Source organism: Macrobrachium nipponense, chromosome 38 (assembly GCF_015104395.2).
Source record: "Macrobrachium nipponense isolate FS-2020 chromosome 38, ASM1510439v2, whole genome shotgun sequence".
NCBI classification, from domain to species: Eukaryota; Metazoa; Arthropoda; class Malacostraca; order Decapoda; family Palaemonidae; genus Macrobrachium; species Macrobrachium nipponense.
The window spans coordinates 22,560,737-22,566,398 of NC_061098.1; positions in this window are offsets into that span (position 1 = coordinate 22,560,737).

Consider the following 5,662-nt stretch of genomic DNA (forward strand, 5'->3'; position numbering starts at 1 on the left):
GCGTTCACTGAGAGACATGATAGTATATAAGCAGTAAATACAAAATAGTGTCATTTCAGCTCATTCAGCTTTGCTATGACAAGAAACAATCAAATAAATTTTTTTTTTATGCATCTTCTAGTTTTGAGTAAATAAAGAAAGAATACCTAATACAGTTTTGTAATATTTATTTGTTAATCATCAAGCAAAGAGAATATTGCTGTTATTACATTAGTAGTATGTATTAAACAATAGTAAATTTCTGCGGCTCAGCTCGTGTCGCTGGTCTACGCGAAATATCCTTCAATCTATTATTTCTAGGGTAAATGTACTAAACAAATACCAGCAGAATAAATAAAATAAAGAAAAAGAGTCAGTACAACTGACATCGCTCACCCTCCAAGAGGGTGTCGGTCTGAAAACTAGGCGAGGGAGACCACTACCACGAGCCAAAAACCAATAGAAATCTCCCACAAACAAAACCCTCCATGAGGAGAGCCGACCCACAGAGTGAGCAGCTCGTACTACTACTACTCCATCCCATGCTGCCGACTGCTGCGCCTCTGGTGGCCATCCTTTTCAGTTAGCACTCACGAGCAGACGTGATATTTTTCTCTCTGTGTTTTTTTGTGCCCTTTCGTTGGATTTATCTATGATGGAGCGTGCAGCTATTGCAGCAGCTAAGTTAAGTACTCAGTATTTATGGTTAGTTGGTTTTTTCCGGCCCTCAGTCAGTATTTGCCGTTTTTTAGGTATAAATACGAACTCGGGGTCGGAAGCATGGCAGCATGGTTCTGCCGCGTGGTGGGTTCGTTCTCGGTCTCCCATACCTAGAACATCCCATTATCTATGTACGCTCTATATTTATTATCCGTTTTTACTTAGGGTACTGTCTACTCAGGCTGTCATGCATGCATGTCTTTTACCTTATGTAGGCTTCTTCTTTCCAGACCTAGTCCCGCTCTTAGTATCGGCCTCTGACTAGCTTTGAGTGGTAGACTTTCCTTCGGGTTAGTCGTACACTCCGGGATGGTTTTTTCTCCTACTATATTGTTTCATTTGTTCTTTCTTTTATTTTATTTATTATACCATGTATTTGTTATGGTTATGGTTAGTTAGGCGTCTGGCTTAGCCTAGGTACCTAGGCTCCTTGAGCTATCTACCGCTCATCTAGTTCGGTGCTTCCCTATAGCATCTCTCTGCCCATCAGTCAGTTTTGGCAGTTGTGGGGTCTCTTTGCTACCGCTTTTCAGTTCAGTTGCTTCCCGATAGCATCTCTCTGATCAGTTGGTTGGTCCTAGGCTTAGTTGGTCTTATTTTAGCCTTACCGTCTCGTGGGTCACTACGCGACCTCACGAGACAGCCAGCCCTGCCTGCAGTCCCCTTACCCCCCTCCTCCCTGCTCTTCCATAGAGTCGTAGGGTAGGGGGTTGTCTTATTTTAGCCCTTACGCTCGCGTCCACATACCCGAGCGATGCTTCCCGTCTCTCCCCCCAGGGGAGGGGTCAGAGACGGGACAGACCCAGACTGGACGCGACCTCTCCGGCTTCTCGGTCCGGCGGTCTGGTGTGATGTTGATGGGGGGAGCTAGAAGACTGGACCCTCGGCCGTTGGTCCTCCCCATCCGTTGCTTCCTTGTCGCTCCGGTTCGCTCGAGCCTGTATGTCTCCTCGCTCTTCCCGACCTTGCTAGGTCTCCTTTCCTGATCGGAGAGTCCCCTGGCCATACCAGCGGGAAGGGTTGTTAGTTCCCACCCCAGTAGGAGTGGACCGGTAACATACAGTGGGTTCCCTGCTAACCTTACCGTTATTGCGGAGTTTACTACCACTCCGCTACGCACTGGGAACTTGCTCCGGTTCGTTTGAGTTTTTTAGGTTTTAAGCGGTTTATTAGATTAACTATAAGTTTATTTCTTAAGTACCTTAAAACCTTTTCCCCCCCTCCCCCCCTTCCCTTACATGTCCTTCTAACCGGATATCTCCGGGATTATAGCCTATTCAGGCGGGGCAGGGGGGGGTTAATGCCCAAATTTTTTTCCGAGCTCCGGCATGGCAAACTGGAAGTTCTTCTGTCCTTTAGCCTGTAAGTGTTATTCTTTAAGAATACTCACTGTTGTTTCCCACGTTACCATGCCACCAACTGTGAGCATACCGGGGATGCCGCCCCGCCACTTCCAGGACCCATGTGGAACGAACGTAAGTTTGACCGGGGTTCCCATGCTCCATTGCGGCGACTCTGACACGGGGACATCCAGGTCTTAGGTACCATGGAAGACGTGACTACCATATGTTACGATCTGGTGAGCCAAGCTTTTAGAAGGGGGGGGTTGGGGGGGGGAAAGTATTCCATCTCCGGTTAGGCTGCTCCGCTTCTGTTTAGTGCTTAAGTTTTGTTCATCATCCACTTTTAACTTAAAGCATCTAAGTTTAACGTTATATTTTGTAAGTTTTTGTAGTTTTAAGTGATTCTTAAATCTAATCTACGCCCTCCCTCCTTTACCAGGCCCGGCCGGCAGTGAAGGATACCGCCACTGGCAACCCTGCGGGCCTGGGTTCGGCGGTTTTCTTGGGAAGAACGCCGCCAAGGGTATGCCCTACATCTTTGGAGAAGCGGTTGGCGCTTGTTAATCCTTCCCCGGACGGCAAAGGCGACAGGATACGTCGGTGGCCTCGACCCCAGTAGAGGCGGGGTCCCCTACTATCGCCTTCAATCCCAAACAACAGCTGGCTGCCATCATTAACTGATCAAGACCAGGAATTTATCTCCACGGTGACGTCCGCGACTTTAGATATTAATTGTGGAACCTATGGTAGGTGTAGACGACCTGTTTGGTCCGTAGGTACGTAGGGGGTGGACCCCCAAGGGTGTACCCTTGGGTGTTGTAACTGTTTGCTTCTACCCTCTGCAAACCCTCCTCCATCCTTGCCAAGGATTTACAGGTGATGAATTCTATACTACTCCCCTCCTGACCGCTTCGGTTAGAACCTAAGGTCAAGGGCTCAAGCAGTGTGAAATCCTTGACTAGACGTCGTCTGTCGTCTAAGAAGTCGAACTTCGGCGTCATCCTCCTCACGGTAAGTCTCCGGCCTGCGAATCCCTCCGGAGCTAGACAGGTTCTAAAGCTTCTAGCTCCGGCTTCCTAAAGTCCTCGAGGAGTAAATCCTCCAGAGAGAGATCTCGCACCCCGGCAGAGTCACCAGTTTTCTGCTACCCTTGGCTTCCGATTCAGAGCCCCACCCATCCACCTCCGCAGCGAGGGGGCTCCGGCCATTGGACTCCAAATGCTGGCCTGTTGCAACCAGGTGGGCGACCCTGGTTGGCGGGTCCCCTCAAGAGTAGCATGGAGAGCAAATGATCTCTCGTCTGTCGGATATGGATTACTTCCCAAGACTCCATTATAGCCGGATGACAGAGAAGCCCCTCTAGCCTCTCCCTCCACTTTCCAATACGAGTGGAAACTCAGCTTCCTCCGTATGATTCGCTAACCTCCGTTCTCGATGAACCAACAATACCACTGGAGAGTAGCGTCAATACGGCCCCCTTCCAAGACGGTCTCATTTTTCCAATACCGGAATTCGGAACTCGAAGGATAGAGGGACTTCGAAGTTCCTTCCCGGCGGAAGAACCTCCAGCCTCCGTTACAATCAGGCTGCGCCAAAGGCTTACAGCTTTCAGCCATGGTTCGGGATTGATAGGGTACCAAAGGAGACAGTCCCTCTATTATCACGAGATCCTCAAGGCTCAAGAGAAGAATGGCTCAGATGTTTAGAGGAACATGGATTGTTTCTAATACCAGGATACAACCTTTTCAAGAGTCCCTTTACCCATTTTTCCCAACAATGGAATGAGAAGTAAACCCCTCCCGCTCCCCTTTCCTGACAAAGATCGCCGATGGTCTACCATACCAGCGAGCCCAGAAGGGGGAACCCATGCCTCAAATTGAAGGAAGCAAAGACCCCACATCTCCGTTGCACTCCCTTCAGCCGGAGAATTGTGGGAGGACTTGCCCAAAACTTCCTTCCAGCTGGCAAACTCAAACCGGACTGGGTGCTATGGAAGCAGTTTTGGTGAAAAGCTAAACCCAGGCTCCCATATAGCCTTATTCAGGCTGAAATTTGACGGCGAAATCGCGGAACTATAGCCCAGTATCAATTGAAACTCTATGGCTATGGTCCGATGGTTAGCAACCATAGCTTATGGCTCAGAGCCGGCTTTTTTAAGTCTTCATGACCCAAAGCCCTGACTCAAAACGGTACAGTCGGATATGTTTGAGTTTTGCCACTTGGACTAGAATGAATTGTAGGTAAGGCATGTCCTACAAGAGGCAAACCATTCGACATGAAGCCGAATAGGTTACTCTCGGTCTAACATCTGGGGAGCAGATCCTTCCCTTCCCAGAAGCTATGGTGAAGGTAAGTCCAGTCAGAGCTACGAGGCTGGAACCAGAGCCTTAAAGGACCGTTGGGGCCTTACAGTCTAAGAAGGAGACAAGACCTAAAACTCCTAAAGGTAAGGGACAGAAGAAACCTAGGCGTTTCCACCCTTACCGAGAAAAAAGCAGCCACGCTTTCCTCAGGCAAGTTTCCAGCGGTTGCCCTTTAGTGCAAAACAGCCCAACCTTCCACCTTCCTAAGGCCTCAATCACCAGCCAATTTAATGTGATATCCCCTCAGCCTCAGCCCCTCCACCCTCTTTACTGCCATCCTCTCCATTCTTACAATCAAGCCGTTCGAGAGTTCAAGCTTGCACAAGAAGTTATGACCGCTCGGGTAAGGGAGGCAGAGGTAAGCGTTTACCTTTCGTGGGAGAGGATCGGGGAGGACCCCTTTAAAACAGGGGAAAGCACTTCAGAGGGGGTGGCCGAGGCGGTTACCAAAGAACCAATGAAGAACTTCCAGGTAGAGGGAGGCTTGTTTCACTTTCGCCACCGGTTGGAACGTTCCAGCGTAATTGGGCCTCAGAGGCATAGTGTTCAAAAGGCCATGGGCGTTGGAGCTGGTTGACGAACCCACCTCCATCCAGACGCTTTTCCAGGTCAACTTCCTTCCAAAGGAATTGACAGAGTACGCAAGAGGACCCCTTCCTTCAGAAAACGGAGCTCTAGCGAGGAGTCAAGCAGATTAAAATTTCAAGGTCCCCACTTGTTCAGCGTGCCAAAGAAAGGCTCACAAAAAATGAAGGGTAAATCTTAGACTTGTCCCGCTTTAAACACTTAGCCATCCTCTGCTACAAGTTCAAAGATGCTCAGGAACTATCTCACAGGTGCGGACCTTACTTCCTTCCCCGTGGGGCCGCCGTCACCACCTCTATCGATCTTACAGGACCGCCTACTATCATATTCCCTATTGCAAGACTTTCTCCGTCCGTTATCTGGGTTTCAAGATAGGCTGTGGAACCAGGCATTCTCCTTCAATGTAGTTCCCACTTCGGACTCAAAAACGTGGCACCCAGGGTGTTCACTAAGAAACTAGCGGAAGCAGTATGTGGCAACAAACTCATACTCCACAAAGGGATTATGTAGTAGCGTATCTCGACGATTGGTTTGATCTGGGGGGCTTCAACAGTTCGGGCAAGAATGCAAACAGACGCCACACTTGAAAGTGATTCAAGTTCCTGGAATATCTAGGCTTCAAGATAAACAAGGACCAAGTCAAAGACTCACTACCATAGTCATGCGTGTTTC